This window comes from Arachis hypogaea, chromosome 2, assembly GCF_003086295.3.
Source record: "Arachis hypogaea cultivar Tifrunner chromosome 2, arahy.Tifrunner.gnm2.J5K5, whole genome shotgun sequence".
NCBI lineage: Eukaryota > Viridiplantae > Streptophyta > Magnoliopsida > Fabales > Fabaceae > Arachis > Arachis hypogaea.
In genome coordinates, this window is record NC_092037.1 from 22,849,727 (window position 1) to 22,873,303 (window position 23,577).

Here is a 23,577-nt window from a genome sequence, read left to right on the forward strand (position 1 = left end):
TGTTCAGCTAGATTAGAAATCCCTTAAGATAGATTACCCTTTTTGGCGCAATGGTTTAAGTTTTGTTAAGGTTTTACATATTATGCTTATTTGGTTTAGAATGCTTTAAGCTTGAATTCTTGTGATGGATATGGAGTCTAGGATTGCCTTTGGCGTCCCGGGGTCTTATATCCTACATCACTGGGCACTGTTACCATACTGAGAACCTCCGGTTTTCATACCATACTTCTGTTGTGTTTTTCAGATGCAGGTCGCAACCCACCTCGGTGAGTTATTTGGTTGGTGACAGAAGCGAAGGATCCTGATGTTTATTTTTGGGTCTTTTGATTTATTTGAAATTTGTCTCTCACTTTTGTATTTTGTTTTGCCTAGAGGCTTGTATTTGAGAGAACAAAACTTGTATAAGCCATTTTAAACTTCAGTATCTTTTTGTCTGTATATTTTGTTAGCCGGCTTAAACTCCACGAGCCGTGGCTAGTTTCTTATGATATTATACTATACTATTGTCTTCGTTTATATCACATCTGTTTCTTGAGCATTAAGTTAGACGCTAAGTGAGCTCGTGTTGCACTTTTAAATCTTGTTTTTGAGCTCTATCCTTCATCAGACTTCTAGATTATATTATTTCTTCTATATATTATATGTATGAGCTTAGAACTATCGTAATCTCTGGTTAACCTTTACTTTACGACGCGAGGTAAAGCTTAGACTAATTAGTGTGTTACAAAACTTGTTTTAAATTAAATTTGGTCCGAGTAGTTTATGACATGCGAAGAACAGATGAAAAATGATTTCTAACAAAAAAGTTATGCGTGTTTGAAGTTTGGGTTTAAAAACACAATTTTGTAGAAAACCAGAATTTCTGGTATGCATGCTTACGCACACTGCCATGCACACTGGTGCACGAAATTGTGATAATCAATAATGGCGCCAAATACTTAGAGCTCTCAAACGTGAATCACACTTTGTCACAACTTCGCACAACTAACCAGCAAGTGCACTGGGTCGTCTAAGTAATACCTTACGTGAGTAAGGGTCGATCTCACGGAGATTGTTGGTATGAAGCAAGCTATGGTCATCTTGTAAATCTCAGTTAAGCGGATTTAAATGGTTATAATGGTTTTCGAATATAAAGTTAAATAAAGCATAAAGTAGAGATAGAGATACTTATGTAATTCATTGGTGGAAATTTCAGATAAGCGCATGGAGATACTGTGTTCCTTCTGAATCTTTGCTTTCCTACTGCTTCCATCCAATCATTCTTACTCCCTTCCATGGCAAGCTATATGTTTGGGTTTCACCGTCGTCAATGGCTACCTCCCGTCCTCTCAGTAAAAATGGTTCAAATGCTCTGTCACAGCATGGCTAATCATCTGTCGGTTCTCGATCATGTCAGAATAGAATCCAGTGATTCTTTTGCGTCTGTCACTATGCCCAACACTCGCGAGTTTGAAGCTTGTCACAGTCATCCCATCTCAGATCCTACTCGGAATACCACAGACAAGGTTTAGACTTTTCAGATCTTAGGAATGGCTGCCAATAATTCTAGCTTATTCCACAAAGATTCTGATTAAGGAATCCAAGAGATACACACTCTAGCTCTCGCTTGTAGAACGAAAGTGGTTGTCAGGCACGCGTTCATAAGAACGGATGATGATGAGTGTCACGGATCATCACATCCATCAAGTTGAAGTACGAGTGATATCTTAGAACAAGAATAATCTTGAAGTGAATAGAAGAATAATAGTAATTGCATTAATACTTGAGGTACAGCAGAGCTCCACACCTTAATCTATCGTGTGTAGAAACTCCACCGTTGAAAATACATAAGTGATGGTCCAGGCATGGCCGAATGGCCAGCCCCCATGAAGGTCTAAAATCGTATACACTGATTAAAGATCAATCCAAAGACAAGACGCCTAGTACAATAGTAAAAAGTTCTATTTATACTAAACTAGCTACTAGAGTTTATAGAAATAAGTCTAAGTGCAGAAATCCACTTCCAGGGCCCACTTTGGTGTGTGCTTAGGCTGAGCTTGAGATTTACACGTGAAGAGGCTTCTCTTGAGGTTAAACTCCAAAGTGTAACGTGTTTTTGGTGTTTAACTCTGGTTTGTGACGTGTTTCTAGCGTTTTACTCCAGAATGCAGCATGGAACTGGCGTTGAACGCCAGTTTGCGTCGTCTAAACTCGAATAAAGTATGGACTATTATATATTGATTGAAATCCCTAGATGTCTACTTTCCAAAGCAATTGAGAGCGCGCCATTTGGAGTTTTGTAGCTCCAGAAAATCCATTTCGAGTGCAAGGAGGTCAGAATCCAACAGCATCAGCAGTCCTTTGTCAGCCTTCTATCAGATTTTTGCTCAGGTCCCTCAATTTCAGCCAGAAAATACCCAAAATCACAGAAAAACATACAAACTCATAGTAAAGTCCAGAAATGTGAATTTTTCATAAAAACTAATAAAAATATCCCTAAAAGTAGCTAGATCCTACTAAAAACTACCTAAAAACAATGCCAAAAAGCGTATAAATTATTCGCTCATCACAACACCAAACTTAAATTATTTCTTGTCCCCAAGCAACTAAAAATCAAATAGGATAAAAAGAAGAGAATATACTATAAATCTCAAAATATCAATGAATATTAGTTCTAATTAGATGAGCGGGACTTGTAGCTTTTTGCTTCTGAACAGTTTTGGCATCTCACTTTATCCTTTGAAGTTTAGAATGATTGGCATCAATAGGAATTCAGAGCTCAGATAGTGTTATTGATTATCCTAGTTAAGTATGTTGATTCTTGAACACAGCTACTTTTATGAGTCTTGGCCGTGGCCCTAAGCACTTTGTTTTCCAGTATTACCACCGGATACATAAATGCCACAGACACATGACTGGGTGAATCTTTTCAAATTGTGACTCAGCTTTGCTAAAGTCCCCGGTTAGAGGTGTCCGAGCTCTTAAGCACACTCTTTTTGCTTTGGATCACGACTTTAACCACTCAGTCTCAAGCTTTTCACTTGGACCTTCATGCCACAAGCACATGGTTAGGGACAGCTTGATTTAGCCGCTTAGGCCTGTATTTTATTTCCTTGGGTCCTCCTATCCATTGATGCTCAAAGCCTTGGATCCTTTTTACCCTTGCCTTTTGGTTTTAAGGGCTATTGGCTTTTTCTGCTTGCTTTTTCTTTTTCTTTCTTAAAAATTTTTTTTTCGCCACTTTTTTTTCGCAAGCTTTGTTCTTCACTGCTTTTTCTTGCTTCAAGAATCAATTTTATAAATTTTCAGATCATCAATAACATTTCTCTTTTTCATCATTCTTTCAAGAGCCAACAATTTTAACATTCATAAACAACAAGATAAAAAAAATGCACTGTTCAAGCATTCATTCAGAAAACAAAAAGTATTGTCACCACATCAATATAATTAAGCTAATTTCAAGGATGAATTCGAAACTCATGTACTTCTTGTTCTTTTGTATTAAAAACATTTTTCATTTAAGAAAGGTTAAGGATTCATGGAATTATTCATAGCCTTAAAACATAGACTTTAGACACTAATGATCATGTAATAAAGACACAAACATAGACAAACATGAAGTCAAAAACCGAAAAACAGAGAGATAAGAACAAGGAAGTTAAGGAATGAGTCCACCTTAGTGATGGTGGCGCCTTCTTCTTGAAGGACCAATGGTGTTTTTGAGCTCCTCTATGTCTCTTCCTTGCCTTTGTTGCTCCTCCCTCATAGCTCTTTGATCTTCTCTAATTTCATTGAGAATGATGGAGTGTTCTTGGTGTTCCACCCTTAATTGGTTCATGTCATGACTCAATCCTTCTAGAGAAGTGTTGAGTTGTTCCCAATAGTTGTTTGGAGGAAATACATCCCTTGAGGCATCTCAGGGATTTCTTGATGATGAGCTTCCTCATGCGTCTCTTGAGATTCATGAATGGGCTCTCTTGTTTGCTCCATCCTCTTCTTAGTGATGGGCTTGTCCTCTTCAATAAGGATGTCTCCTTCTATGAAATCTCCAGCTAAGTTGCATAGATGGCAAATGAGATGAGGAAAAGCTAGCCTTGCTAAGGTGGCGGGCTTTTTGGCTACTTTGTAGAGTTCTAGAGGGATGACTTCATGAACTTCTACCTCCTCTCCAATCATGATGCTATGGATCATGATGGCCCAATCCACAGTTACTTCGGTTCGGTTGCTAGTGGGGATGATGGAGCGTTGGATGAACTCCAACCATTCTCTAGCCACAGGCTTAAGGTCCAGTCTTCTCAATTGAACCGGCTTGCCTCTTGAGTCTCTTTTTCATTGAGCTCTTTCCACACATATGTCCATGAGGACTTGGTCCAACCTTTGATCAAAGTTGACCCTTCTAGTGTAAGGGCGTGCATTTTCTTGCATCATAGGCAAGTTGAACGCCAACCTTACATTCTCCGGACTGAAATCTAAGTATTTTCCCCGAACCATTGTAAGCCAATTCTTTGGGTTTGGGTTCATGCTTTGATCATGGTTCCTAGTGATCCATGTGTTTGCATAGAACTCTTGAACCATTAAGATTCTGACTTATTGAATGTGGTTGGTGAGAACTTCCCAACCTCTTCTTCGGATCTTGATAAACCACTATTTTATGGTTTACAATGTGTTTAATTGTGTGGTTTTATCATGATCTTTTCCCATCTTATTCATATAATTAGCATGCATTTATATTTCCTTCCTAAAATTATTACATGATTGAAAACTTACTTCCTAGAGACTTTGAATTAGGTATTTTAATTCTTCTTTATTCTATTCGATGCCGTGATCTGTGTGTTAAGTGCTTCAGGCTTTATAGGGCATGAATGAGTGGGAGATTGGAAAGGAAGCTTGCAAAAATGGAAGGAATACATCGCCCGCGTGGAAAAGCGAAACGCCGAATGACGCGTCCGCATGAATGACACGACCGCGTGACGTGCGCGATCTGCAGAATCTCAGAAGTTGCTGGCAGTGTTTCTGGGCCGGATTTCAACCCAGTTTTTGGCCCAGAAACACAGACTAGAGCCAGGAAACATGCAGAAACAAGAGACAACATTCATTCCGCATAATTTTTAGTTTCTAGATCTGAAATTGCTCCTCCCCTAGGTTTTACTCACTTGAACATTCATAGTTAGGATTTTGAAGATTTTGGTTTTAGCTTTTGAGAAAAGTCTACTTCCGGTACTAGTCATTATATTCTGTCAATTACTTTTCATTTATTATTCCATATTCTTAATTCCCCTAGAGTTGACATTGGATTATTTTTACAAGTCATTAATATAAACTATTTTTATTTTCAATTAATCCTTTTCATTATTATTTATCATGTCTTCTTTTATTTTCCCCATTAATTCTGTGATGTTTATAATTATGATGAGTGAGTAGTTCCATAACTTGATTGGGAGATGATTGAAAGGAAATCTTGAGTTGAAATATTCAAGAGAGAAATTATAATTGGAATTATTGTTGGATCAACCTCTAATTATTGACACTAGTCCTCTCTAAGGGAGAGGATTAGGACTTGTGATTAGAAACAGCTTTTCAACTTGCTTGACTTTCCTTTACCTAGTAAGGGATAACTAAGCAGAGCAACTTCCAATTATTAATTAATCTTGAGAGTACTTCAACAAGAATAAGGCTTCCAACTAATCTACTCCCAGTCAAGGCTTTTATTTAAGATTAGTTAAATTCCCTAATTTAATTTTCTTTTATCAACTCAACCATTTTTTGAAAACATCTGATTGATAAAATAGCACATTTCTCTGCAACTCATTGGGAGACGACCTGGGATTCATACTCCCAGTATTTTAATTTCAATATTGTGACAACCCTTTTAAATTGATAAGCGAATTTTCGGCTGGTTAAGGACTGTACTTGCAACATATTTCTATTAATAAATTCTTAACTCACCAATTTCAGCTACGTCAATTTTTGGCGCCGTTGCCGGGGAGTTACAATAGTGTGCTAATTTATTGATTGGCTTTTATTTAATTGCAATTTTTCTTTTTATTTTGTCACTATGAGCTATACGTTTCTTTCGTTAAATGACGCGTTCACTTCCTGATCCAAGCTTGCCAGCATTTGACCCTGAGATTGAAAGAACTCTTTCTCGAATAAGGTAAGCTCGACGTCGGCGAGTCCTCTCTGAGGACAAACCTAAAACGTCATTTAAGGAAGAAGCAAGCTCCCTCTCTACTGATCCAGTTGATTTACGTGCAGGCGACATGGCAGCACCCAGGAGAGTCACTATCCAGGAGGAAGGAGCCCCTGATTTTACATTCCAACCATTCCAGGCACATTACCCAGCAGTGGCTGTGGATTTTGAAATAAAGTCTTCACTACTCAACTTGATGTCCAAATTTCATGGCTTAGCTGCTCAAGAGCCTATCAAGAACCTTAGGGATTTTCAGACTGCCTGTTCTACTGTTAAGCGTGATGGCACTGATGAAATCTCCATTCTGTTGAAAGCCTTCCCATTTTCTCTTGAGGGAAAGGCAAGAGAGTGGTACTACACTCAACCCGAAACAACTATTTCCAACTAGGATACACTTAGAAGAGAATTTCTGGAGAAATTCTTTCCAGCTGAAGTTGTCGATAAGCTGAGGAAAGACATGTCCATGATCGTTCAGGATGAATCTGAAACTCTCTATGAATACTTGGAACGCTTCAATAATCTTCTAGAAGCATGTCCCCACCATATGACTGACAAGATAGTATTACTCGGCTACTTTACACAGGGCATGAAATCTCAAGATAGGACCACATTGGAAGGTGATAGTGCTAGCAATGGGTCTATGAAAAAGTACAAGACTACGGAAGAAGCATGACAATTGATCAGCGACTTAGCCGAATCTACTAGGAATCACAGGCAGAAACAAAGTTGGTCAAGAGCTGTTGCAGAGGTATCCACTAGCAAAGAGACTGCTGCTATAGCTTAGAGCTTATGTGAAATGACTAACTTGCTGAAGCAGATGCAGCTAATCAACAACAACCACAGCAAGTTCAGCCTTCCCCACCACAGCATAACCAGCAGTTGGTTCCACAAAGAGTATGTGAAATCTGTGTAGATTACAGTCACTACACTGATGAGTGTCCGCAACTTCAACCGGAGGACCACACCGTAGCAGCCACTCATAACTTCTATGATCGCCCCAATCAAGGGTACAATCAAGGTGGCAGCTATAACCAAGGATGGCAGGATAACTCTAATCAAGGCTGGAGAGATAATTCTAACCAGGGTTGGAGGGACAATCATAACAGAGGAGGCAGAGACAACAATGGAAATCAGAGGTGGAATAACAATAACAACTTCAGACAGCAGAATCAAAATCAGGCCTACAGAGCACCTCATTTAAGACAGCCTCAAGCATTTCAGCAGACCTCTCAGATCACTTATCTCTCTTCATCTCCTAATGATGAGTTACTACAATCTATTGATCGGAGACAACAGGCCATGGAAAACAACTTTACTGCTACTCTGGATGGTCTGACTTCTACTTTGCAAGTTCTTGTTTCACATATTGGATCAATGAACAACTCCAACAACCAGTCCTCAAGCTCTGGTGGACTCCCCTCTCAACCATTACCCAATCCAAAGGGTGGCATTAATGCCATCACCCTAAGGTCTGGAACCACATTGCAAGAGAGGAATCAGGAAGAGCCAAACCCACCTGAACACGCTTCAGCTGAAGAGGTAGTGGAAATAGAAGATGTTGAGGAAGAAAAGGGTATACAGGACATGACTGAGGAAGAAGATGCTAGATCACAGGAAGAAGCACCAAAGGGCGCAGACACTATCGAAAACACCAGTCCCATTCCATTTTCGCAACTTGCAAGAAAGCCCAGAAAGCAGTTAGAACCTGATACCAAAATGGTAGAAATATTCAAAAAGGTTGAGGTAACTGTTCCCCTTTTTGATGTTATTCAACAGGTATCTAAATACGCAAAGTTTCTAAAGGATTTATGCATACATAAAGACAAAATTAATGAATTAGAAACTATTCCTTTAGGTAGTTCTATATTTGCTTTAATGGGAAATATACCTGAAAAATGTAGTGACCCAGGCCCATGCATGGTTAACTGTACCATTGGAGGTGTGATATTTTCTGACTGCATGTGTGATTTAGGAGCATGTGTTAGTATAATGCCTTTATTTGTATATGATGTTTTAAGGCTCCCTACCTTAAAAAGGTCGGCAGCTCGTTTTGTGTTAGCAGACAAAAGTATTATTACAGTGGCTAGAGTTGCTGAAGATGTATTAGTGGGTATTAAAGGTCTCACTTTCCCCATTGATGTTTACATCCTGGAGATGCCCCAACATGACTCAGAGAAACCATCATCAATCCTACTCGAAAGACCCTTCTTGAAGACCTCGAAGTTCAAGTTAGATGCTTTTGCAGGAACATACTCTTTTGAAATAGACGGCTGAGTGGTAAGCTTCAATCTGAATGGAGTCATGAAGCATCCTCCAGAAGATCATTCTATCTTCCAGTGTGACATCATAGATGAGACCATAGCTGAAGTTCACCAAGAGGAGTTTGAAAAGAAGTACGTAGAACAAGGTTCGAGTGTAGGGAATTTTGAGGACAATGAAAGTACTCTGCCACTGCCACCAGCTCCAAACAATCCAGAGCCTGACCATGAACAGAAGTTAGAATTGAAACCCCTCCCTCCACACCTCAAATATGCTTACCTCGAGGACAAGCAGAAGTTTCCAATTATCATTGCACAGGACCTTTGAGAAGAATCTCTCCATCTCCCATGACTCGGAGGTTGAAGCTTTTGTCTTCCCTTTCCTCTTTCTAGAGGTTTCTTCGGCCTTAGGTGCCATAAATAGTTATGGAAAAACAAAAAAAGCTATGCTTTTACCACACCAAACTTAAAATGTTGCTCACCCTCGAGCAAAAGAAGAAAGAATAGATGAAGAAGAAGAAGAAATAGAGGAGAGGGAGAGTGGTGTATGTTTTGGCCAAGGGGTAGAAGTGAGGGTGGTGTTGTGTGAAAATAAAGAAGGATGGGGGTTTATATAGTGGAGGGAGAGGGGTTAGGGTTCGGTCATTTAGGGTTGGTTTGGGTGGGAAAGAGATTTTGAATTTGAAGGTAGGTGGGCTTTATGGGGAAGAGTAGATGGATGTGAGTGGTGAAGAGGTGATGGGGAAGAGTGATTGAGGTGATTGGTGAATGATGTTTGGGGAAGAGTGTTATGAAAAGGTGTGAGAGAGAGGGAGAAGGTAGGTGGGGATCTTGTGGGGTCCACAGATCCTGAGGTGATCTTGTGGGGTTCACAGATCCTGAGGTGTCAAGAATTTCTCATCCTTGCACCCTTTAGGCGTGTAAAATGCCCTCTTTATGCAATCCTGGCATTTAAACGCCAGACTGCTGCTTGTTTCTGGTGTTCAACGCCAGCTTCATGCTCTGTTTTGGTGTTAAACACCAGCCAGATGCTCCTTACTGGCGTTTAAACGCCAGTAAACTCTTCCTCCAGGGTGTGCTTTTTCTTCTGTTGTTTTTTATTCTGTTTTTAATTTTTGTAATTGTTTTGTGACTCCACATGATCATAAACTGAATAAAACATAAAAGAACAACAGAAAATATATATAAAATTGGGTTGCCTCCTAATAAGCACTTTTTTAATGTCAATAGCTTGACAGTGAGCTCTCATGGAGCTTCGCAGATCATCAGAGCATTGTTGGGACCTCCCAACACCAAACTTAGAGTTTGAATGTGGGGGTTCAACGCCAAACTTAGAGTTTGGTTGTGGCCTCCCAACACCAAACTTAGAGTTTGATTGTGGGGGCTTTGTTTGACTCTGTATTGAGAGAAGCTTATCGTGCCTCTTTTCCATGGTTGCAGAGGAAGATCCTTGAGCTTTAAACACAAGGTAGTCCCCATTCAATTGAAGGACTAGCTCTCCTCTGTCAACATCAATCACAGCTCCTGCTGTGGCTAGGAAGGGTCTTCCAAGAATGATGGATTCATTCTCATCTTTCCCAGTGTCTAAGATTATGAAATCAGCAAGGATGTAAAGGCCTTTAACGTTCACTAACACGTCTTCTACCAATCCATAAGCTTGTTTTATTGACTTGTCTGCCATCTCTAATGAGATCCTTGCAGCTTGTACCTCAAAGATCCCCAGTTTCTTTATTACAGAGAGTGGCATAAGATTTATATCTGACCCTAGGTCACACAGAGCCTTCTCAAAGGTCATGGTACCTATGGTACAGGGTATCAAGAATTTACCAGGATATTGTTTCTTTTGAGGTAAAGTTTGCTGAACCCATGTATTTAGTTCACTAATGAGCAAGGGAGGTTCACCTTCCCAAGTCTCATTACCAAACAACTTGGCATTTAGCTTCATGATGGCTCCTAGATATTCAGCAACTTGCTCTTCAGTTACATCTTCATCCTCTTCAGAGAAAGAATAGTTCTCAAAGCTTATGAGTGGAAAAAGGAGGTTCAATAGAATCTCTATGGTCTCTAGGTGAGCCTCAGATTTCTTAGGTTCCTCAGTTTGGAACTCTATTTTGTTCAGAGGACGTCCCAGGAGGTCTTCCTCACTGGGATTCACGTCCTTCTCCTCCTTTGTGCATTCGGTCATATTGATTATATCAATGGCCTTACACTCTCTTTTTGGATTCTCTTCTGTATTGCTTGGGAGAGTACTAGGAGGAGTTTCAGTGATTTTCTTACTCAGCTGACCCACTTGTGCCTCTAAATTTCTAATGGAGGACCTTGTTTCACTCATAAAACTTAAAGTGGCCTTAGATCAGAGACTATGTTTGCTAAGCTAGAGGGGCTCTGCTCAGAATTCTCTGTCTGTTGCTGAGAAGATGATGGAAAAGGCTTTCTATTGCTAAGCTTGTTTCTTCCATCATTATTAAAGCCTTGTTGGGGCTTTTGTTGATCCATCCATGAGAAATTTGGATGATTTCTCCATGAGGGATTATAGGTGTTTCCATAGGCTTCACCCATGTAATTCACATCTGCCATTGCAGGGTTCTCAGGATCATAAGCTTCTTCTTCAGAAGATGCTTCTTTAGTACTGTTGGATGCATTTTGCAATCCATTCAGACTCTGATAAATCATGTTGACTTGCTGAGTCAACATTTTGTTATGAGCTAATATGTCATTCAGAGCATCAATTTCAAGAACTCCCCTCTTCTGAGGCATCCCATTACTCACAGGATTCCTCTCAGAGGTGTACATGAATTGGTTATTTGCAACCATGTTAATGAGTTCTTGAGCTTCTGCAGGCATTTTCTTTAAGTGAATGGATCTACCTGCAGAATGTGTAGAACCTATGCACAATTACTCAAGAGGGGGGGGTGAATTGAGTATTGCAACAACAATGAATTTTTTTGAATTATTTGCGAAAGTTAAAGACAATATACAAAAGTGTTATTGTACTAGTATTTTTCCAAGAGCTTAACTCAATTACTAAGCATTTATAAGGAGCTTTTACTTTCCAATAGACACCAACTCAAATAAATTGATCAAGCTTTTCACCAATCGGACTTAAGCTACTCCTTAAGTACTTACGAAGCTACTTTTCGATCACAATTTATTTGCTCAAAGGTAAAAGACAATAATATTGAAGAGATGAGTTTGGAGAGATGCAAACGCTATTTAGAGTGGTTCGGCACAATCCTTGTCCTACGTCCACTTTCTTTCTCAATCGCAATTGAGAAGTTCCACTATTGCCAAGCTTCAAGGTGCTCGCGCAAAACCTTTTACAATCCGAGTTCTTAGTTTCTAACACCTCACGGTATATGATCACCACTCGTATACTAACCCACTCCACTTAGAGATACCTTCTCTACGATTTGCCTTGAGTACTTAGTATACCTCTTTGGTATCCTCACCGACTATAGTGTTTATAACTCTTGACTCAACCTTGGAGATCACACTCCAATTTACAAAGTGTATAAGAAAACAATTCTCAAAGAATTGTTGAGATGAAATGAGTACTCTCTAGAAGAGTGTATGATTACAAGTTTAGCACTATTGAACCAATTGATATTGCTCTCTCAAATTGTGTATTATAACACCTTAAAAAATGTGTAGAATGAAAGAATATGAACAATATAGTTTTCAAAAAATTAAGTCACTGAAATAAGGCTTCAATCCATCTATTTATAGATTCCCCAAACCTTAGAAACATTGGGGAGTTAATGGGATGGAGCCTTTTTGTCAAAACTAGCCGTTTTTTATGTTTTTGAATTATTTGCATCGATGCATAACACTTTGCATCGATGCAAATGTGTCTTTGAAGCTGAAATTTGAATTTTCAGCTAGGTTGCATCGATGCAAACATCTTTGCATCGATTCAACAGGTCGTCGCATGCTTTGCATCGATGCAAGATGAGTGTGCATCGATGCAAACCTTAAAGAATGGCTTAAAATCACTTTAAAATACTTAGGATTGATCTCAAACTTGTTGGAGTCAATTCCTATGCTTTTGTACCTTTGAAAAACAAGTTTTAAACCATTTGGCTAGCATCGAGTTGCAAGATGTGCATCAAAATATTTTGTGAGTGTGTGTTGAGAGATTTAGCAATTGGTTCTTAACAAGAAGTTACCTAAGTCCTAAGACACTATACTTGTCTTCAAATGTTGTGGACTTGAGTTTCTTGTTGTTGTTGTGTTGCTTTCAACTCTTCATTCCTCAACGTTGAATGTTGGTTGATCTTTCAACATGCTTGTTCATTCAAGTTGTTTGTTGGTTTGTCTTTCATGTCATTTGTTGGTTTGTCATTCATCAAAACCTACGAATACAAACTTCGCATACAAGCAACATGATTTACAATTTCCCCCTTTTTGATAATGACAAACCAATTTTGAGGATATGCATTTATAAATGATTTTGAAAGCAACAATAATGCACTTTGTTTTATAGAAAGCTTTGGAGAAGACTTCACAAAAAATTTTTTGCAGGAGTTCCCCCTAAATATGTGCATTTGTTCCTTTAAAGGGCATTTATCAAAGAAAACGATTTAGATATCAGAGTTTTTGCTTAGCGGAAGTCTTTTTGAAATCATTGTTTCGCAAACTTATTTCTTCTTTTCAAATCCTCAAACTTCTTCTTTTTCAAACGTTCAAAACTTCAAATATCCTCAAACTTTTCTTCCTTTTTCAAAAGTTCAAAACTTCAAATATCCTCAAACTTTTCTTCCCCCTTTTGACATTATCAAAAAGAAGGGAGTTTGAAATGTGTCATAGAAGCATGCATAAAACAATGAAATTTTTTTTAACTCTCTATTAATCTCAAGGATGAGATATTCCCCATTTCAAAAAGAATTTGATTTCCTCTTTTTATATATAATAAGCATGCATAATTCCCCCTAAAGAAGTGAAATATATCAAGGCATGCACATTAACTTGAAATAGGGGTACCAAGCCTATTTTGAGTTATTTATGAAGGAAATATCAAAGTATTTAAACCATAATAGAAATCCTTAGCTTACTAGGAGTTAGTTTAACAATTCATATAATCAAATAAGCATAAAGCAATAAAAAGTGACTTGATGAAGAGGAGACAATCAATCTTGGTCTTCATCATCATCAGTATCCTCTTCATATGGTAGGTGGATGCCGAAATGCTCATATAAGTCATCAATACGACGATCCAAGCGACCCGTGCGATGATCTACACGAGACACACGACGATTAAGTGCTTCAAGTTGCCTACCATGCTCTACTTCAATCCTTTGGATGTTTTGGTTGATGGATTGTAATTCTCTCATTACATCAACCAAGGAGGGTGGTTCTTGAGCTTGAGGTGCTTGTGGAGGAGCTTGCTCTTGAGGACCTTGTTCATCAACATTTCTTCTTCCCATTTTGTTGAGAAGATGAGTGTTGATACAAGATTGAGGTGGTACTTCCTTGGCAATCTCATTTGATACATCAATACCAACATAATCAAAGACTTTAGACCATAGGCAAAGGAATCCTAATCCACCATTCCTATCCTTCATCTTGAGCCTAATCATATGTTGTACTATAAAGTATGGCCAATTAATCTTAATCCCATTTATCATAGCCCACATGACAATCAAATCTTCATCATTTACATTCGCATGCCCGGATATTCTAGGTTGCAATACATAGGTGACTAGATATAACAAAGTTCTATGTTCCGCACTCATTGAATTGCAACTAATTTTGGAGTGAGCTCCTTGTACAAGGTTGAACAAATGCATGGCATTGTCCTTTGAATAACCCCATTCATCAATTGGGGTTTTACCACCTTGAAACAAGTCATCTTGATTTGGCAATTCCCAAATGGTGGCTAACTCATCACCATCTAGCCTATAATCCTTTCTTCCTATCTTAAAGAATAATGTGAAATTTGATTCATCTTCCTCATCAATCTCAATCATGAGTGTACTATAGGCTATGGCAACTAACTCCGGATAATATTTACTCTTAATTTGAACAAAATCCATGAGGCCTTGATGAACTAGAATAGCCTTAAGAGTATCAAACTTATGAATGACAAGAAGGGTCGGATCCAAATACCTCGGAAGAATTTCCTTTCTTCTGGCGAGCCTTGCCTCATAGAATTGAAGATCTTCATTAGAAGCAAAGTACCTTGCCAAAGGATGATCATTTGGAGGTGGAACCACACTTTTAGAGCCTTTTGATTTCTTGATGGTTCTCTTGATTCTAGGCATTGTGGATGATTTTGTTTTATGGGTTTTGTAGAGGAGAATGTGGGGACTTCAAATATGTAATTTGTTTGTAGTGGGTATCAAAGTTTTGTGAGTTGTATGAAGCTATATGTGAGCTTGTTTTGGAGGTTATGGAGGTTTGAATGTGGGGATATGAGTTGTGAGGTTGAAGATGATGAAAAAGTGGGGTTTTGTTGCTCAAAAATGCCAAATTCACGTGTTTTTGTGCAATTTGGTCGTGTTTGCATCGATGCAATAGGCTTTTCATCGATGCACATAGCACGTCGTGTGCTTTGCATCAATGCAAAGCTTGGTTGCATCGATGCAACATGCATCATTTTGCCCAAAATCACCAAATTTTCATCCTTTGGTGGTTCTTTCTTCAATCCTTTGAGCTCCATCATGTATATACTCACTTAAACCATTATAAACTTCAATTTGTTGATCCTCCATTGTTTATAATCTTCAAATTCTTCAATCTACCTCAAGATTAATCACTCATTCATCAACTCATAAACCTACAAAACAATGGCTAATTGGATATCTCCAATGCTTAAGTTAGTAAGAGATACAAAAATAGCAATATAAATACAATGAATTCAAACAAATCATATTAGATTAGAATCCAAGATACCAAGTTCATTTCGGATGTTAAAAAAACTTTCTTTACATAAAGGTTTAGTGAAGATGTCCGCTAGTTGTTTACTAGTTTCGACAAATTCAATAACCACATCACCCTTTTCAACATGGTCTCTTATGAAGTGATGTCTAATCTCAATATGCTTGGTTCTTGAATGTTGAACCGGATTCTTGGTTAAATTTATTGCACTAGTATTATCACATTTGATAGGAATGTGATCAAGCATGAGTCCATAGTCCATAAGTTGTTGTTTCATCCATAAAATTTGGGCGCAACAACTACCGGCGGCTACATACTCGGCTTCGGCGGTAGACAAGGCTACACTTACTTGTTTCTTACTATGCCATGAAACAAGAGAGTTTCCTAGCAAGTGACAAGTGCCGCTAGTGCTTTTCCTATCCAATTTGCAACCGGCAAAATCGGAATCGGAATAACCAATCAAATCACAAGTGGATCCTTTCGGATACCACAATCCAACATTTAATGTTCCTATGAGATACTTTATAATCCTTTTTACCGCACTTAAGTGAGATTCCTTAGGATCAGCTTGGTATCTTGCACACATGCATACACTAAACATGATATCTGGCCTACTTGCCGTTAGATAAAGCAATGATCCTATCATGCCTCTATACTTCTTTACATCTATGCTTTTACCTTGTTCATCTTTGTCAAGGTAGCAAGTAGTGCTCATTGGTGTGTCCATTGCCTTAGCATTGTCCATTCCAAATCTTTTGAGCAGTTCCTTGCAATATTTGGTTTGGCTAACGAAAGTTCCTTCTTTTCCTTGTTTGATTTGCAGACCAAGGAAGAAGTTGAGTTCGCTCATCATGGACATTTCAAATTCACTTTGCATGAGGTTTGAGAAAAACTTGCAAAGTGATTCGTTAGTTGAATCAAATATTATGTCATCGACATAAACTTGTACCAAAAGGATATTTTTGTTTTCAATCAAGATAAATAAAGTTGTATCAACCTTCCCTCTTCTAAAACCCTTTTCTATTAAAAACTTGCTCAAACGTTCATACCAAGCTCTTGGAGCTTGTTTAAGACCATAAAGAGCTTTCTTGAGTTTAAAAACATGATTAGGATTTTCATAATCCTCAAAACCGGGAGGTTGTTCAACATATACTTCTTCTTTAATGAAACCATTAAGAAAGGCACTCTTAACATCCATTTGATAAAGTTTGAAGTTATAAGAGGATGCAAAAGCAAGTAACATCCTAATTGCTTCTAATCTAGCTACGGGAGCATAAGTTTCGTCATAATCAATGCCTTCCTCTTGATTATAACCTTTAGCTACTAATCTAGCTTTGTTTCTAACAATTGTACCATTTTCATCGAGTTTATTTCTAAAAACCCATTTTGTTCCTACAATTGTTTGATTACTTGGTTTAGGCACCAATTCCCAAACGTCATTTCGTTTGAATTGGTTAAGCCCCTCTTGCATTGCCATAGCCCAATGTTCATCATCAAATGCGGACTCAATGGTAGATGGTTCAATTTGAGAAACAAAAGCACTATATGCAAATAAATTTCTAAAAGTGGATCGAGTTGTTACCCCTTTCGAAACATCACCAATGACGTTGTCTAGAGGATGATCCTTTGAAGTACGCCAATCCTTTGGAAGTGCATTTATTTGTGCTTGTGATGGTTCAATTTCTTCAACTTGAACACTATCCTTTGTTGAGCTTGTAGAGGCTTCATTTAAATCTTTTTCTTTGTCTTCACCATTCAAATTTAGTGAATCAAAGTTTTCTACATTTTCATCAAAATCTTTTCTAGCACAACAACGATTAGTTTCATCAAAAGCGACATGAATACTTTCTTCCATAGTCATGATGCGTTTATTATATACTCTAAAAGCTTTGCTAGTTAAAGAGTAGCCTAAGAAGATTCCTTCATCAGCCTTAGCATCAAATTTGCCTAAGTTATCTTTTCCATTATTTAGAATAAAACATTTACAACCAAAGACGTGAAGGTGGGAAATATTTGGCTTTCTTCCTTTGTACAATTTGTACGGTGTTTTCTTAAGAATAGGTCGAATGATAATCCTATTCATAACATAACACGCGGTACTAACCGCATCTGCCCAAAAGTACTTAGGAATATTAGCCTCATTGAGCATAGTTCTCGCCATTTCTTCTAAATGACGATTTTTCCTTTCAACCACACCATTTTGTTGTGGTGTTCTCGGAGAGGAAAAATTATGCTCAATGCCATTTTCTTCACAAAAAGTTTCAAAAAGATTGTTTTCAAATTCTCCACCATGATCACTTCTAATAGATGATATATGCAAATTCTTTTCATTTTGAATAACTTTGGCTAATCTTTTGAATGCTCGAAATGCATCACTCTTGTTTGCTAGGAACAAGGTCCATGTAAATCGAGAGTAATCATCAACAATAACTAAAGCATAGTAATTGCCACCAAAGCTCATAGTCCTAGAAGGACCAAATAAATCCATGTGCAAAAGTTGTAATGGCCTTGTTGTTGAAACAATGTTTTTGGATTTAAAAGAGGCCTTTACTTGTTTTCCCTTTTGACATGCGTCGCAAAGGACGTCTTTTTCAAAACGTAGCTTTGGTAAGCCAATTACTAACTCTTTAGAGACCAACTTGTTAAGATGGTCCATGTTAGCATGAGCTACTCTACGATGTCATAACCAAGTTTCATCATTTTTACTAACAAGGCATTTCACATCATTTGAGGAAACTTCATTTAGATTAATCATGTATACATTGTCAACACGGTGCCCAATTAGCACAATTTCATTAGTGTCTTGCCTTTTTATCAAACAACATTTTGAATCAAAGGTGACTAAGTTTCCTTTGTCACAAAGTTGGCTAACACTAATGAGATTATGTTTGAGACCTTTGACAAGTATAACATTATCTATGGAGGTAGAAGGATTTTTACCAACTTTTCCAACGCCGATTACTTTGCCGGTGTTGTTGTCTCCATAGATCACGTTTTCTCCGTTTGTAGGCTCTATTGCGGTGAACTTTGATTCATCGCCGGTCATGTGTTTGGAGCATCCACTATCAACATACCAATTTGTATCCTTAGCTCCAACACGTACCTACAAAATAATTAAAATTGGGATTTAGGTACCCAAGTGAATTTGGGTCCTTGATGATTAGTATGAGCATAATGCCCATAAGGTGCCCATCTCGTATCTTGACTACGAAAGTTTATATGTTTAATTCTAGTAAAGCATACGGGTGCTATATGACCTACTTTATTACAATAATGACATATGACATTTGGATTATGCATCCTATGCATGTTTCTAAATGGTTGCCTAGGTTGTTTCCTAAATGCAACATCTTTTGATCTATATGCATTGTGATTATAATTTCTAAATGAAGCATGTTGAGGAGGATGTTTAAAGGCTTCATTCCTTTTAGGCATGCTTGCCTTTTGGGCTTGCGGTTGCCTAATAGGAGTTTTAGCATTTTTAAAATTTCCTTTTTCAAAACCTAAACCTTCCTTATTATGAACATGCTTTTGGTTTTTCAACATTTTATCTAAGTTCTTTGAAGATTCATTGAACTTAGCTAAAGTGTTCTTAAGATTTGTAATTTCATTTTCATGCATTTTACAAAATTTGTAGGGATCACTACTTGTGCTACACTTATCTTTTCCAAGATTGATATTCTCGTTTTTCAACATCTCATTTTGTTTTAAAAGATCCATATTCTTTTTCTTTAGGAGAGAATAATCTTGGGTAAGTTTTGTGTACACCTCAAGTAAGGCATCATATTCATCTTGTAAATTAAAAGAAGTGGAGTTGTCATTACTAACCTTTTCTTCGCTTGCCATTAAGCAAAGATTTGCAACCTCGTCATCATCGGAGTCGGATTCATCCTCGTTCTCCCATGATATGTATGCTTTCTCCTTCTTCTTAAATTTCTTGTTTTTGTCCTCCTTTTGAAGTTTTGGACAATTGGGTTTGATGTGTCCAACTTCTCCACACTCATAGCATTTTGGTATCTTTGTTTTGCTCTTGAAGTTTTTCTTCATTGCAAACTTATTGAATCTTTTTAATAAGAGTGCAAATTCTTCATCTCCTTCTTCTTCATTATCATCACTCTCTTCTTGCAGTGATGTTGTTTTAAGGGCGAGACTTTTCTTCTTGCTTTCTTCACCTTTTTGTCTATTTAGCATAGTCATTTCATAGGTGAGAAGATTACCTCGTAGTTGATCAAATGTAAGTTGATCATAGAGCCTTCCTTCCACAATGGCGTTCACTTTGGAGTTCCATTTTGGTGTAAGGCTTGTAAGCACCTTGGTCACAATTTGTTTATCATTGTATTTTGTGCCAAGCATGCTTAGATTGTTGAAGATCTTGGAGAGTCTTTCAAGAGCTTCTTCAATGCTCTCTTCATCTTTCATTTTAAAATTTTCCCATTCATGAACCAACATAAATACCTTTGATTCTTTAACGTGGTCGGTTCCTTCGTAAGTGATTTGGAGGTTATCCCAAATCTCTTTAGCGGTTTCACATGTAGAGATCTTCATATCATCATGCTCGTTAAGTGCACAATGAATGAAGTTGATGGCTTTATCATTCATTGCCACTTTCTTCCAATCATCGTCACTATATTCATCTTCTCCTTTCGGTACTTGCTTTGAGACGGAGACTTCTCCTTCTTTAGCGCTTGTTGTCTTTGTTGGAATGTGATTTCCATTCTCAATCACTTTCCAAATTCTCACATCTTGAGAACGGATCCAAATTCTCATCTTATTTTTCCAATAAGAGTAATTACTCAAGAGGGGGGGGGGTGAATTGAGTATTGCAACAACAATGAATTCTTTTGAATTATTTGCGAAAGTTAAAGACAATATACAAAAGTGTTATTGTACTAGTATTTTTCCAAGAGCTTAACTCAATTACTAAGCATTTATAAGGAGCTTTTACTTTCCAATAGACACCAACTCAAATAAATTGATCAAGCTTTTCACCAATCGGACTTAAGCTACTCCTTAAGTACTTACGAAGCTACTTTTCGATCACAATTTATTTGCTCAAAGGTAAAAGACAATAATATTGAAGAGATGAGTTTGGAGAGATGCAAACGCTATTTAGAGTGGTTCGGCACAATCCTTGTCCTACGTCCACTTTCTTTCTCAATCGCAATTGAGAAGTTCCACTATTGCCAAGCTTCAAGGTGCTCGCGCAAAACCTTTTACAATCCGAGTTCTTAGTTTCTAACACCTCACGGTATATGATCACCACTCGTATACTAACCCACTCCACTTAGAGATACCTTCTCTAAGATTTGCCTTGAGTACTTAGTATACCTCTTTGGTATCCTCACCGACTATAGTGTTTATAACTCTTGACTCAACCTTGGAGATCACACTCCAATTTACAAAGTGTATAAGAAAACAATTCTCAAAGAATTGTTGAGATGAAATGAGTACTCTCTAGAAGAGTGTATGATTACAAGTTTAGCACTATTGAACCAATTGATATTGCTCTCTCAAATTGTGTATTATAACACCTTAAAAAATGTGTAGAATGAAAGAATATGAACAATATAGTTTTCAAAAAATTAAGTCACTGAAATAAGGCTTCAATCCATCTATTTATAGATTCCCCAAACCTTAGAAACATTGGGGAGTTAATGGGATGGAGCCTTTTTGTCAAAACTAGCCGTTTTTTATGTTTTTGAATTATTTGCATCGATGCATAACACTTTGCATCGATGCAAATGTGTCTTTGAAGCTGAAATTTGAATTTTCAGCTAGGTTGCATCGATGCAAACATCTTTGCATCGATTCAACAGGTCGTCGCATGCTTTGCATCGATGCAAGATGAGTGTGCATCGATGCAAACCTTAAAGAATGGCTTAAAATCACTTTAAAATACTTAGGATTGATCTCAAACTTGTTGGAGTCAATTCCTATGCTTTTGTACCTTTGAAAAACAAGTTTTAAACCATTTGGCTAGCATCGAGTTGCAAGATGTGCATCAAAATATTTTGTGAGTGTGTGTTGAGAGATTTAGCAATTGGTTCTTAACAAGAAGTTACCTAAGTCCTAAGACACTATACTTGTCTTCAAATGTTGTGGACTTGAGTTTCTTGTTGTTGTTGTGTTGCTTTCAACTCTTCATTCCTCAACGTTGAATGTTGGTTGATCTTTCAACATGCTTGTTCATTCAAGTTGTTTGTTGGTTTGTCTTTCATGTCGTTTGTTGGTTTGTCATTCATCAAAACCTACGAATACAAACTTCGCATACAAGCAACATGATTTACAGAATGGTCCAGTGACATCTTAGAGAACTCAGATAGACCATCATAGAATATATCCAAAATGGTCCACTCTGAAAGCATGTCAGAAGGACACTTTTTGGTCAACTGCTTGTATCTTTTCCAAGCTTTATAGAGGAATTCACCATCTTTTTGCTTGAAGGTCTAAACATCCACTCTAAGCTTGTAAGCTTTTGAGGAGGAAAGAACTTGGCCAAGAAGGCCGTGACTAGCTTATCCCAAGAGTCCAGACTATCTTTAGGTTGTGAGTCCAACCATGTTCTAGCTCTGTCTCTTACAGCAAAAGGGAAAAGCATGAGCCTGTAGACTTCAGAATCTACTCCATTAGTCTTAACAGTATCACAGATCTGCAAGAACTCAGTTAAAAACTGATAGGGATTTTCTGATGGAAGTCCATGAAACTTGCAGGTCTGTTGCATTAGAGCAACTTGTTGAGGTTTCAACTCAAAATTGTTTGCTCCAATGGCAAGGATTGAGATGCTTCTTCCATAAAAGTTGGAAGTAGGTGTTGTATAATCACCAAGCATCCTCCTTGCGCCTCCACCATTGTTATTGGGTTCGGCCATGTCTTCTTTTTCGGGATTCTATGTAAGGTTTTCTCTGGATTGTTGTGCTTTAGCTTCTCTTAGCTTATTCTTCAGAGTCCTTTCAGGTTCAGGATCTGCTTCAACAAGAATGTCCTTGACCTTGCTCCTACTCATATGAAAAAGAAGAAAACAGAAAAGAAAGAGGAATCCTCTATATCACAATATAGAGATTCCTTTATGTGAGTAGAAGAAGAAAAGAAATAAAAGAGAGAGGAGAAAAATTTGAACACAAAAGGGGAAGAGAGGGTTCAAATTTTTAGATGAAGAGAAGTGTTAGTAAATGAATAAATAAATAGAGGAAGATGAGAGGGAGAGAATTTTGAAAATTGTTTTTGAAAAATAGTTAGTGATTTTCGAAAATTAGAGAGAGAAAAGTAGTTAGATGGTTTTGAAAAAGATAAGAAACCAACAAAAAGGCAATTAGTTAGTTGAAAAAGATTTGAAAATCAATTTTGAAAAGATAAGAAGTTGGAAAAGATTTTGAAATTGATTTTGAAAAAGATATGATTTGAAAACGATATTTTGAAAAGATATGATTGAAAAAGATATTTTGGAAAAGATTTTATTTTTAAAATTAAAATTGATTACTTGACTAACAAGAAACTAAAAGATATGATTCTAGAATTTAAAGATTGAACCTTTCTTAACAAGAAAGTAACAAACTTCAAAATTTTGAATCAATCACATTAATTGTTAGTAAAGGTTTCGAAAATATGAAGAATTAAGAAAAAGATTTTGAAAACACTTTTTAAATTTTTCGAAAATAAAGAAAAAAATGAAAAAGATTTGATTTTGAAAAAGATTTTGAAAAGATAAATTTTTGAAATTGAAATCTTGACTTGAATAACAAGAAACAACTTATTTTAAAATTTTTGACTAAGTCAACCCAAAGATTTCAAAATTTATGAGAGAAATAAGGAAAAGATATTTTTTTTTATTTTTTTGAATTTTTAATGATGAGAGAGAAAAACACAAAAATTGACTCACAACATGAAAATTATGAATCAAAACACATGATCCATGCAAGAACACTATGAATGTCAAGATGAACACCAAGAATACTTTGAAGATTAGGATGAACATCAAGACTTATTTTTGAAAAATTTTCAAGACAGGAAAAACATGCAAGACACCAAACTTAGAAATTTTCAATTCTTAGGCACTAACAAACTAAAAATGCATATGAAAAATAAGAAAAGACATAAAACAAGAAAATATAAAGATCAAACAAGAAGACTTATCAAGAACAACTTGAAGATCATGAAGAACACCATGCATGAGTTTTCGAAAAATGCACAAATTTTTAAAAACATGCAATTGACACCAAACTTAAAAATTGACACTAGACTCAAACAAAAAACACAAATATTTTTTTCTTTTTTTTT

General features: G+C 37.1%; 1 non-coding gene across 1 annotated transcript; it reads left to right on the forward strand.

Moving 5' to 3' along the window:
• The first annotated feature begins 21,662 nt into the window (after positions 1 to 21,662).
• LOC112765052 (small nucleolar RNA R71) lies at positions 21,663 to 21,770 on the forward strand. Its single transcript, XR_003183501.1, has one exon. It is a non-coding gene; the product is annotated as a small nucleolar RNA R71 (small nucleolar RNA).
• Positions 21,771 to 23,577: the final 1,807 nt, after the last annotated feature.